The sequence below is a fragment of the Salvia splendens genome, chromosome 22 (genome assembly GCF_004379255.2).
Source record: "Salvia splendens isolate huo1 chromosome 22, SspV2, whole genome shotgun sequence".
NCBI lineage: Eukaryota > Viridiplantae > Streptophyta > Magnoliopsida > Lamiales > Lamiaceae > Salvia > Salvia splendens.
In genome coordinates, this window is record NC_056053.1 from 5,135,779 (window position 1) to 5,149,733 (window position 13,955).

Here is a 13,955-nt window from a genome sequence, read left to right on the forward strand (position 1 = left end):
CATTATATGGTGGTTCCAAATTGTGTACTACTAATATTTCTAGGTAGAAAAGTGGTTATAATGCATTTTTATTATGATTAAATGTTTTAGATTTGGTCTTTTTGGATGCTCGGAGCGAAGAAATGTGTTACTAATAGCAATGTGAGATATAGATTTAATTATTTTAATTTCATTTGTCAATAGATTACTCAAATTCTTCAAGGTGAAGTTTAAAAGGGGTTAACTTTTTCTTATTCTGGTTGTGAATTGGATCACCTGTTGGGTCCGTCATTTTTTAGTTTCATTACGTATAAGCTGGCCAATTTAGTTGATGATATTAGATACTGTTATAGTTACTTTTTGTTTCGCAAAGTATTCTTCTTTTGGACAACTTATAGTTATTTATAGGAGGATATGAGATATTAATTGTTATAGTTATTTTTCGTTTCCTAAAGTATTCTTCCTTAGGACAACTAGATGACTAATCTCTCATCCCAACAATCAGCGCACTGAATGTTAAACTGACCAAATGGTTTATCGACAAGAGACTAACCAAATGGATTGCTCCATTCACATGGAAAGGAATCGAACCCTTAATCTCATATATAAGGGATGAGGTGTTCAACCATTATGTCAACCATTATATACTCCATTCGTCCTTGAAAATTTACCACATTTAATTTTCTGCACTCATTTTAGAAAAAAAAAATAATAAATAGTGTTAAAGTGGATAGATGGTAAAGTAAGAGAGAGAATAACTAAGAAAAAACTCCCATCTACGTTATTCTCTCTTGTACTTTACCCTCTCTTCACCTTATTAGATGTATACTATCATTTTTCTAAAACGAGTGAAGAAAATGAAATGTGACAAGTTTTCAGGGACGGAGGGAGTAGTATTTTCAACTACCGGCAAATTGATGTTCCTACGTATAGGTAAAATGGATTAGAATAATCACTCAATATTTCCACCAGAACTATTATGATCCAACCAAAGATTAAGATAATATGGTTAATTATTTACATTAAATAGTGGTTATTGTTAGGAAACAATGACCTTTTTTGTAGTTTAGTTAAAGAAAAGTGTCGGCGGAAACACAAGCTTGCACATTTAGCATTATTTTAGTACATTTTTGTTGGATAATCGAATATGATTATGAAGAAGACAGTGTAGTGTGATCAATCACACAATTTGGATACAGCTCAATGTGGTGGTTTATTGGTTAAAATCATCCATCTTAGTTGTCAACGATGTATAGTGTTGATTACACTTTATTTATTAAATTTAATTCTACAACTATTGGAGAGAGAGGGGGGGGCTCAATCATGGTCAGATTGTCTACACATTTTTAGTGGTATTCCATTATGGATTATACTTTTATGTGTATAATAAATTGTCGGCCTTTTTTGTGCCCAAAATTGAACAGGGCATGTTTGAGGATAATAATAATAATAATAATAATAATAATAGAATATGTAACTTCTATCAGTTTTGATATACTCTCTCGATGATCCGATAGGGTTGGATCATATTACTTATTAGGATGTTTTATTAGTGTTGGATCACTTCCTTTTCTGTTATATATGATATATTTATCTCTCTTACTTTATTTTTTTCATATTTTATTCACAATCTCATCCCGCTCAACTTTTAAAATATGTACTATATTCTTTAATCTCCATGCTCAAAATGTGAATGAAAGAACTCAAAGAAAAACACAACACAAATGTGAAGAACAGAAGGTTTTAACGTGGTTCGGATAAATCCTACATCCACCACGGGTGAAAACGTGATCTCTCAAGTATTATTTGAAGGTGATGTGAAGATGGTGATTTACAAAGAACAACTCTCTCAACAAGAATCAAGATGAAGAACATTCAACTCTCAGTTTCACTTCTCTCTGAGCTAACTCTCGCGGTTGAAACTCTCTTTTCTTCCTCTCTTCTCACCATTTGTCGTTGCTGCTGCTGCTTCTCTCTTATATACTCGCGGCAGTTACATAACAACCTCCCTTGAGTTGTATTTCGGTTTAGTTCCGTTTTTGGTTTCATTTTTTTTTATTTCGATTAGTTTTGGATTTTATACTAAATTCGGTTTTTCAGGTCTAGTTTGGTTTGGACAAAAACCGAACAGAAGCCCGAATGCTCACCCCTAGCTTCAATCACTTTTTTCTATCTACTTTGCCAATTACGTATTAATACTCATATCGTTTTAAAAGTTTGTACTTTTAAAAGACGAAGATAGTAAAATTGTAAAAATATGTGCACCGATCAGTTTGCATGTTTTTAAAATATAAATTGGGCTGAGTAAAAAGATACTCCCTCCGTTCCTCAATAATTGTCCACTTTGGTTTTAGCACGGGTTTTAAGAAATGTAAAGAAAAGTGGGTTGTAAAAGTTAGTGGAATAATGGTCTCACTTTTATATAATTAGTTTTATATAAAATATGAATAGAATGTGAGGTATATTTACTATTTATGGTAAAAAGTAAAATTAGATAATTAATGAGAGGGATGAGCGAAAATGGTTAAAGTAGATAATTAATGAGGACGGAGGAAGTATAATTATAAGATAAACAAACACGTGTTTTTGAATTTATATTATAATCATTAATTACATGACTTGATATAGTACATATTATAAGGTTTAGCAAGGGTGATCGATTTCCGCGTTGGGGAAATTCTACCTGATCGAATTAAAATTAGGTTTATAATTTAATGGTAGGCAAAATTTGTAAAATGAAAAAAGTATAAAACAAAATTCAATTTTTATTAAAACTTATGTCATTACAAATTTATTGTCAGAGTACTGGTAATTAATTTGACTGTCAAAGACACAGAGAGTTGAATTCAATAAGCTTACATATTCTAGATGAAATGATAAAATAAAACAAGAAAATAAGGTATACACATTTTTTTAATTTTATTTTTGGAATTAAGTTTTGTCACGCCCGCCCACCCAGGGGTGTTACAAAACGAGGCGATCAGTCCATTCATCATTCATCGTTCCTTTCATCATTCATCATATATTAACATTCAAGTGCCGGGGAAGTGGTTACCTCCCACGGTCTCCCATCAATCCATTCCATTCATCGTTGCAGTCAGATAGGCATAGTTCCAAAACAAAATATGGCTTGACATAATCTTTTCAACTTTATTTTCCTCAAAACGTTTTTGAAACATAAATCATTTTTTTGTTCCGTCAAGATCGAGCATCATCTCATATCACATCAACAAGTCGAGCAAATCACAAATCACTCGATAAATCAACACATATATCACATAACATCACTTTCACCTTAATTATTTCACTTTAAGCACATAATCACATCAACATCGAATAAAAATTAATAATACTCGCAATCTCAGTTAAAAGGAATTTCGTCACATAAAATGATGCTCGAATCAAAATATTAAAACTAAAGCTCTTGAAAGCACTTTAGTTCGAAAGCCCACGTAAAATACTTTTCGTAAAAACTGTAACTTTAACAGAAAGCCTACGAAAAACTTAGTTAGAAAGCCCTACCTCGTTCGTTTAAAGCCTTCACTCCGTGCTCCTCTCTTTCTCCTCTTGGTCGAAGGTAAGGCTGCACTTCCCTCGATCAAAACGCAGCGCCGCCACCGCTGCGGGTCCGCCGTCGTCCCGGATCCGCCTCAGCCACCATCGCCGAGGATCTCCCCCAGCCGCCGACGCCGTTCCCGACAGGTAGGTGGTCGGAAATTCGTTCCTCCATCCCCTCTCTCTTCTCTCTCTCGGATTTCTCAATTCTTTGGTAGTGAAGTAAAGGATTTGAAGTGGAGGGAGGTTGTATTTATAGAAAAAAAAAATTCATAAAAGACAAAAATTCACGTCTTTTCGTTTTGATGCGACGAGTAATTAATGCTGCCGTCGTTGGAAAACGTGCCTGATGCGACGTGGTTCTTATCTAACTTTTCGTCTTGATGTGACGCAGTTCTTATCCAACTTTTCGTCTTGATTTGTTGTCGAAAGTGTATTTGATACGTGGTCTATTCTTTCGTGTAGGTATCATTTTGGGCTCGTAACAATTGGGTTTCAAATTGGGCTAGGAAAGAATAATTGTTTGGCCCCAAAAGTGAAATACTTCTCTCGATAAAAGAAACAAGGTCGAAAAAATTTTCAAGTGCACAAACGACGATCCTTTCAAGAACACAAAATAAAAAGGTAGAAAAAGTCGGGGTGTTACAATCTACCCATCTTAACAAAAATTTCGTCCCGAAATTTGCTTACGTACTTCGAATGGTTCGCACTTAGCTTGCTTCAAAGTTTCACGCAATTCCAAGAAAATGTTCATGGTCCATCAGCCTCCATTCGCACTCTCGATCTCCTTGCCTCGCCGTGACTTGACAAATTAGGGGTTCACCCCAAACTTTCAGATTCTCATTCGTTTTCATCGCTCGGAAAAGCGATAAATTATCTCAACTTAAAACTACGGTTCGCGCGTATTCAATCTAGCCTACAACATAAGCACTCTATGTTCACAACATACTTCATCATCATATCAGCAAATATCACATTTAAAGTCATTCATACTTCAAATAACAAATATAATACACAACATTTACCTTCCCAAATCACAACCCTTTCACATTTCACATCTACTTTCAAAATAAATATTTTCTTCAAACTCACACTTTTCTCAAAAATTTCACATAAAAAAAAATATATATTACCTCTTTCTTGGTTGAGCGTGGCGAAGAGGGATGTTGAGCCTTCCAAATTTAACCTTATTTTAGTCTAGCGAATCGAATCTAGACTAAGAATGAAAAAGACTCTCGGGTCCAGAGCGGAAAGAAAAATTGCTCTGATATCATTCTGTCACGCCCGCCCACCCCAGGGGTGTTACAAACGAGGCGATCGTGACCAAGGGACAAACATTAAGAATAGCATTTAAGGATAACAGTTCATAAGAAAGGCTCAATTAGCTTAAAAGAAATATATATATCAGAGTGTATGATACACAGAGTGCAAACTCGACTTTAGCTCCAAACAAATGGGAAAAGCTCGAATAAAAATCAGAGTGTCTTTTCAACAATCAACAACTTGAGATAAAATTATCTCAACAACACTTGGCGGAAGCATTCGAGAGTAGAATACTATTATGTATGAAGACATAATATATTCAGAAAGTTTTATTTACAATCTTCTTCACTTTCATGCTCAACACCCACCGCGCTCGTCACCGCTCAACCTGCACATAGAGAAAATATATGCAGGGCTGAGTACTTGGTGTACTCAGTGGACACGTGCCAAAATATATTTTATAAAAACAGATTTTGTCAAGCCACTCTTTGAGTGAACTCGGGATTTTAGGAAAAGTCCGAGAACACTAAACATTTTTCTTTTCCTTTTTCAAAAGCGATCTTTCGATCTATTTTCCTGGAACATATGCCGTATCTGACAAACCCGATTTCACTATCTCTTGTTCATTCATCAGTCCATTCATCAGTCCATTCATCATTCATCGTTCCTTTCATCATTCATCATATCTTAACATTCAAGTGCCGGGGAAGTGGTTACCTCCCACGGTCTCCCATCAATCCATTCCATTCATCGTTGCAGTCAGATAGGCATAGTTCCAAAACAAAATATGGCTTGACATAATCTTTTCAACTTTATTTTCCTCAAAACGTTTTTGAAACATAAATCATTTTTTTGTTCCGTCAAGATCGAGCATCATCTCATATCACATCAACAAGTCGAGCAAATCACAAATCACTCGATATATCAACACATATATCACATAACATCACTTTCACCTTAATTATTTCACTTTAAGCACATAATCACATCAACATCGAATAAAAATTAATAATACTCGCAATCTCAGTTAAAAGGAATTTCGTCACATAAAATGATGCTCGAATCAAAATATTAAAACTAAAGCTCTTGAAAGCACTTTAGTTCGAAAGCCCACGTAAAATACTTTTCGTAAAAACTGTAACTTTAACAGAAAGCCTACGAAAAACTTAGTTAGAAAGCCCTACCTCGTTCGTTTAAAGCCTTCACTCCGTGCTCCTCTCTTTCTCCTCTTGGTCGAAGGTAAGGCTGCACTTCCCTCGATCAAAACGCAGCGCCGCCACCGCTGCGGGTCCGCCGTCGTCCCGGATCCGCCTCAGCCACCATCGCCGAGGATCTCCCCCAGCCGCCGACGCCGTTCCCGACAGGTAGGTGGTCGGAAATTCGTTCCTCCATCCCTTCTCTCTTCTCTCTCTCGGATTTCTCAATTCTTTGGTAGTGAAGTAAAGGATTTGAAGTGGAGGGAGGTTGTATTTATAGAATTTTTTTTTCATAAAAGACAAAAATTCACATCTTTTCGTTTTGATGCGACTAGTAATTAATGCGGCCGTCGTTGGAAAACGTGCCTGATGCGACGTGGTTCTTATCCAACTTTTCGTCTTGATGTGATGCGGTTCTTATCCAACTTTTCGTCTTGATTTGTTGTCGAAAGTGTATTTGATACGTGGTCTATTCTTTCATGTAGGTATCATTTTGGGCTCGTAACAATTGGGTTTCAAATTGAGCTAGGAAAGAATAATTGTTTGGCCCAAAAAGTGAAATACTTCTCTCGATAATAGAATCAAGGTCGAAAAAATTTTCAAGTGCACAAACGACGGTCCTTTCAAGAACACAAAATAAAAAGGTAGTAAAAGTCGGGGTGTTACAAGTTTAATTTGATAGCATGGTCAAATCGACGGCATGCACCCAAATCCAATTATTTAGTTCTTTCAATGTGACGTACTTAAGATTTAAGAATATATGCCCTTAACAAACAATCGCACTATCTAAAATATTGAATAGTACAATAAGCCTTTACTCTTCATTATATTTTATGAATCGACTTTGATAGAGACAAATAATCTCCATTTCTGTATAGCTGAGTTATATTTTTTAAGTTATTTCTTTATTTATGAATATTTTTTAGCAAAAAGAAATATAGCTCGTTTTTTCATATTTTAGTTTTTTTTAAAAAAAAATTCCAGTTAACTTACTTAAAAACAAATTTCTTAAACTCATGTGCTTAAGAAAATGCCTCTATTATAGAGCGACGAATGAAATATAACTTTTCTTAGTGCTGACAATTTTTGATACGACACGATGATCTGACACGAATCTGCACGAAATTAATGCATTTGGGTCAAGCCTTATAAGGTTTGGGTCAAGCATTTGATATTACACTACAATTGATAGTGTAATATCAAGTTTTAATGATGCAATAGTATCATATTCTGATCGATATCTTGTCGTGTCAAGCTAAATCGAAGAGTAACTTATTAATATTAGTGGCGAGGCTAACAATTTTTAACATGACACGATAATCATCACGAACACGCACGAAGATAATCGGTTGGGATCCGATAAGAACTGACGATTTTGGGTTGGGATGTGGTTTGACCTTATTGGGTTGGGCGATAATAGATTGACTCGATAATGACCAAATCCACACGATTTTTCAACTTGCTTACTAACTAAAATACAAATTATTAAAAATGATCTAGAAAACTACTCCATCTGTCGCCACTAGGAGTCTCATTTCTAGGCAGCATGAGTTTTAAGAAATATTAAGAAAAGTAGGGGAAAAAAAGTTAGCGGAATATTGGTGTCAATATACTCTCTCCGTCCCTCAAAAATAGAAACTTTTGAAACGGCACAAGTTTTAATTAGGGTTGGAACGGTACGGTATACCGCGCCGAAATGGACATACCGCATACCGTACCGTACCGTGCGGTATGACCAAAAACCATACCTTTACCGTACCGCTTTTGTCGGTATACCGCATGTAACACCCCTTACTCGGTTAGTTTTAACCGAATAAGTGACGTTACCTTTCGGTACGATAGATAAACAAAACCTGTTTTTTTTTTCTCTCTTTTCTGCAACCACTCAACATACAACACTATCATAAAAGAAACTAAACCTGATAACACAACTGTTTACTACTGTACATAACAAAACAACATTAACCTGTTTCGATAGATATTTATACAACTTCACTAGCAAAAAGAAGGTTATAACCTTACATTTCCAACTAACTACAAACAACCAAAAGTTAGCCTAAGCATGCCACGTGAGAACTCCAACTTTACCAGCAAAAAGGGAGGGTAGTGACTTGACACGTGCTGCTGCCAACTAGCGAGCTCACTCGCTTCTATACTCTGCAAGATGGAGAAGAAAGGGGGGGGGGGTGAGCTTCGAAAAGCTCGTAGTGTAATCGCATTCCAGAATAAAACCTCTAAAACTTCAATCTATATCACTACCACAAGTAAACACTTTATTACCTGGAATGTCGTACAACACATATTCAATTTACATCGGCATCAATATACAAATTTAAAACAATATTACCAAATATTATCCTTACTAAAAGTTTGAATCAGTTAAGATCACATATATCACTTGCAAATAATCAACACATTCATCCTGTACAACAACATGATATAAACAAAGGATCCTGTCAGCAGTCACTTTCCTTCGTCAACATAATTATACTATAAGAAACATAACTATTTAAAGAATTCAAAGCACAACCATATTATTTCAAAAATAGAAAGTCACATTCAGCCCCCAAGTTATGCTTAGTGATGGACACGGGTACACGGACACTATCTGTAGCCCTATGAGGGCGTCTATCATGTAAGTCCGTATCGGACACTGTAATCTTCCAAATGGCCTATGCAAGACAACTGTCATATATTACCCATATAGGGTACATTTCAACAATCGATATATCATATAGATCATCGCTTCGGTTGTCCAGAAGACGAGTGATCAACATGTGTGCAGTACTGCTGTCCTATGGCATGCCAACTATACCCTGTGGTTCACTCAAGCAATGGGGCACAACGCAACTATTTCACATCAACTTTCACATTATTCAACACATATAGCTATTTACATCACTTGGAAGTATACAAAATCCACACAATCATTTTTAAGTTCTATGGCATAAGCATACGAATCACACAACCAAATAGTAACATTTATCGAAGTTAAAGGAATTAAATTCTAGAACACGCGTACACTACCTGTACACGTCAAAAAAACGCTATTACTGGCTTAGTCAACCAGGGAGGTGCTCCTTTCCCTTATTGCTTGTGCTTGCACCGTGTTCACCTAGGTTTAAAATAGCCACATATACACTTCATAAATAAACACTTAAAGCACAAATATGTAAGCCAAAATATCACATCTATCTATCTCCCTTTTAGCATAAAAACCTTTATTCTCAACTTTTAAAGCTTTAGAAAAATATTGACTGCATTACATCAACTTCATATAATAAACTGACTTAGCTCGGAGATAACTAGGGGTCGAGCCCTACACCAAAATAAACCTCTAGATGTCTATTTTAATTACAAAAAAGGTTTTCCTCAAAATTCCAAGGAACTAGGGAGTTATGAACGTTTGACTACAGCCTGCCAGTTTGTGACAGATTCTGGCGACGGTTTAGCATGAATTTTTAAAAATAGCAAACGTTGACGAAACGATCTGAAATTTTGCAGACATCTTACCAAGACCTTATAGTATGCATTAAAATTTTTAGAACATAAATTATATCATGTTAAAGTGGCCGAAACTGACCAGTACAGTAGCATCAGAACAGCCCACATACAAGCTATTTCCTATTTGTGTGTCATTGGGTAATTTCTCCAAACATTTCATGTTCAACAACAAAATTACATGGTTTTAGTCCAATTATGATTCATTTCCAACAAATGAAATCCCAAAAATCAGATTTTTCCTATCACTTTCATGCTTAAATATTATATCCTACTTCCAATTGCATAGTTCAATAGCCAAATTACACCAAAGCATCAAACAACAAAATTCACATCAAATTAACATCACTACTATACTTAGAAACATGATTGAAGAGGTTATGGAGGAAGCTAACCTCTAAATTCAACAATTTTCCAAAGATTAGTGGAAGTGGGTTTGCAACCTAAGCTCCAAAATTGAGGGGAAGAATGGGGAATTGAGAGCTTGGACTGATGGAGTGTATTACATGTTTCACGGTGGAGCGGCCGGAGGATTCGCGGTAGCTGATCGGAGGGAGTAGAGGGCTATTGAAAATTTACACAGAGATGAAGTTGGCATGGGCAGATGGAGAACGAAAAAAAGAGAGAGAGAAGAAAGAAGAGGATGGGTATTATTTTTCCTATTTTCCTTTCCTTATTTTTTTCCTAATTCTCCACATGACACGTTTTTTTCCTACTAACTTACTCATCAACTTCATATTCTTTTTCTTTCTTCTTTTTCTTTATTTCATTCTTTTTCCTAAATTTCCAAAAAAAAATCCTATATTTATCTCTTCTATTTCTAACAAAAACATATGCAAATAAAACCACTAACTAAACTATAAATTCTAATCTCTAATTCCTAATTCTTCTAAGGTTGGGATATTACAACGCAATTGCGGTATACCGAAAAGTCGGTATACCAAAATTTAGATATTGTTACCATACCACTTTTTCCGGTATACCGTACCGTGATTTCGGTATACCGCAATATGCGGTATACCGTGATTTCCGGTATATACCGCAATTGCGGTATGATGCGGTATAACACGGTATACCGCGGTATATACAAAATGCATACCTTTACCGTACCTAAAACTGTCGGTACGGTATGATACCGTACCGAAAAGTACGGTATACCAAAAATTCGGTATTTTTGGTATTTTTTCGGTACGGTAAGTGCGGTATTTCGGTATATTTTCCCAACCCTAGTTTTAATGCAAAATTGGTAAAGTAAGACATAGATAAAAAGAAAAGTGTGTCAGTGGAAAATGGATCCCACCTCATTAGAGAGAAAGAAGTTTCCTAAAATAGAAAGTTTTCATTTTTCGAGGATGGAGCAAAAAGGAAATAACTTCTATTTTTTGGGGGACGAAGGGAGTATATTTTTTCATAACTTATCACCATAAATTAGTGATTTTCTTTGAAATATTGGTTCATCAGTAAAAGTAGATTTTAAGGTTCTAAAGGATTAATTGGCTAAAAGAGATGTGACCTAAATACACATTCATTATGTAGATTTGAGAAAATCATGAGCTAAGTTCTAAAAACAAAGACATGTACTCAGTTAGACCACACATAAATGAAACCCTATGCTCAATCTCAACAATATAATTAAATGACGAGGTAAACGGACAATACACCATTGAGCATATCATAATAAAAATACAAGTTACTAGCCACAAGAACAAATATTTTATAATAAAGCAAAGATCACTAACTTTTTTTAATTAAAATTAAGCACAAAAGCAAAGATCAAACTAAATCGGGCGACTTGATAAAACTAAAACAAACTCAGGCTCAAAACAAAAACAAATAAAAACAACTCAAATAAATACCAACTGAAAGCGCCAATGTCGATTTTATCATTAGTTGTCGATTTTGCCTAATTTTCGGTAGATATGATATTATTTCCTTAATCAATATTGGTATAGCAGTGTCTTATTTCGTTTACATTAGTATTTGCATCACAACTATTTATAATATACATTACACAATATCTCATTTTTTGCATTACAGTTTTTCCTTTATAAAGGTGATCATGCGAGAATGTAATAGCGATTATAAATGAAATTAATTTTCAATATTTTCATCACATCACAGATATTTAGGCTGATAATGCAGCAATATCAAGATTCAATGATTGAATGGGACCAAAATTTTAATTTGTTCTTCATTTTAGGTTTGTTGTTAATTTTATGTGCTTTTTTGTTATTTTTTGAAAGCAATGAAACAATTAATTAGTAGTACTACATTTGGAATAAATGAAACATACAAACTAGCAAATGAGATGCATATTCATATTTTCGTAGTCTTGTAAATTATGAGTATTAGAAACCAATTTATTATTTATTTTCATCACGGTGTAGAGATAAATACACGATTTATACAAAATGTTTCATCATTGTTTCATAAGTATTAATTAGGTTGTATTGGAGGGGGAGGGGGGGGGGGGGAAGACGAGGGCTTCAGCCTCGGGCGGGTGAGGTAGTTGCTGATTTGGATGACGGAGATGTTGTAGGGCAATTCATAGATGGATTTGACGAATGTAGCCATGGAATCAGAGTCGACCGGGGCGAAGCCGACCTTGCCGCCTCTGAGATTCGTGATTTTGACGGTGGCAGAGCCTTGGAAGAGGGTGGAGGTGGTGGTGGAGCTTTTTGGCGCCAAAGTAGTGGGTGAAGACGTTGAGAGATAGGATATTTTTTAGGGTGGGGAGGGGGTAATCGTGGGAGAGGAGGACAAAGGCTCCTTGCCGCTAGGACAAAGGCTCTGGACTACTGCTCAACTAGAGTATGACTAAAATATATTGTTGCGAATCAAATATTTAGGAAACATAACTGATGAGAAATAAGATTAGTTATGACTTTTAATCATAAGTGGGATGGAGTCACGGAGACAGCATGGGCCAAGTTCCAATGGGAGCTTAGTCGGTGCTGATCTCAATACCTCCACCATGGTCGCCCATGTGTGCTAGGCGGAAAACTATGAATCCAGATACATAATTACGTTTTTCATGCTGAGTGATAGTTTAAAAGAGAATTGCTTATTGATCACAACAAAATGTGATCAACTACTAACTTTTTAAGTTGCTAACTCTGCTAACTCATCAACGCAGTGCATTAAAAATGTCAACATGATGATATTAAAATATCAACACATAATTTTCTTGACATTTCAATATACTGTGTTGACATAGGGGATGTTTTATTGCTAACTCAATACTTAATTGCTAACTATAATTAAATAATAGTCCTTGGATATTCAAATCAAGGGTATAGATCATCAACCCCGAAATGTCAATACGATCAACAAAAAACATCAATAAGGGTATTAAGGTCAATTTACAACAAATTAGTTGTAACTAAGTTTTGAAAAATATCACATAACTTTAAAACGCATATAACTTTCTCGATTTAAATTATTTTTTCACACAACATATATCAAATTAAAGATAATTTCATAACGATTCTAACGAGATCTCACTTGCATATGTTCCGATGTCAAATTTTGAAAAATATTTTTGAAAATTTTCAATTTTTTCGTACAACAATAAATGTCAACATAATATATAAAATATGTCAATATAATACATGTAGAATGTCATTCTTAAGGCAATGTATTGACATAAGCAATGTGTTGACATTATCAAAGCATTGTGTTGATATTTTCAAAACACTATATTGACATTTTCATCCAAAATCCTAATTTAGAGTTAACAAAATTAGCAATTCAAAAAGTTAGCAATATAACATACTCACTCTACTATTAATACTCCACATTAAATATAATCCCGTTAGTGTGTTTGAATAGATTTGGGAATACATTATAGTATAATTGAATTTGCGTTGTTTGTATTTGTGAAAAAATATCTTCTACAATTTTCTTTCATTAATATTGAATTTATATTTAACATACATATTTTGAATATCTCTATAATATCACAAGAACATTTTTTTCATTTACCATTAAGGCCATAGAGAGAAATTTAGTCTATTTACTCTCACTTTTTCATTAAAATATTTAATTTTTTTTATCTTTCTTTCTTCTTCCCCTTCTCCCTTCTCTTGTCCACGAATGACATTGTGTTGACATTTTCTGTTGACGTTATTTGTTATCTGTTAACATTAAATTTTAAAATCTAACAGTCCAGGCCATAGTTTGAACTGGAGTTTGTATAATATATAGAATTTGTATTTAATCAGTTACCTCAATGTATAACTATATCTTAATACATAATTAGAGCCAGTTGCGGATCCACGATGGGGCAAGGGCCCTTGGCCCCTCGCCCATTTGACTTATTAATTAAGATCTAGTAAATGGAATTTGAAAAAAATCTATCTTTTAATTTTTTTATTTCGATGTTGTTACTATATTTCTAAATTTTATTACTCATTCTCTAGTTATTTATCTCATTATCCATTTCTCGCATATACTACCACA

At 34.7% G+C, this 13,955-nt stretch overlaps 1 long non-coding RNA gene across 1 annotated transcript; it reads right to left on the minus strand.

The window, feature by feature from the left end:
* Positions 1-7,897: 7,897 nt before the first annotated feature.
* Positions 7,898-10,156, minus strand: LOC121786046. Its single transcript, XR_006047104.1, has 3 exons — positions 9,890-10,156; positions 9,021-9,108; positions 7,898-8,150 (listed from the first exon to the last, which is right to left on the minus strand). It is a non-coding gene; the product is annotated as an uncharacterized LOC121786046 (long non-coding RNA).
* Positions 10,157-13,955: the final 3,799 nt, after the last annotated feature.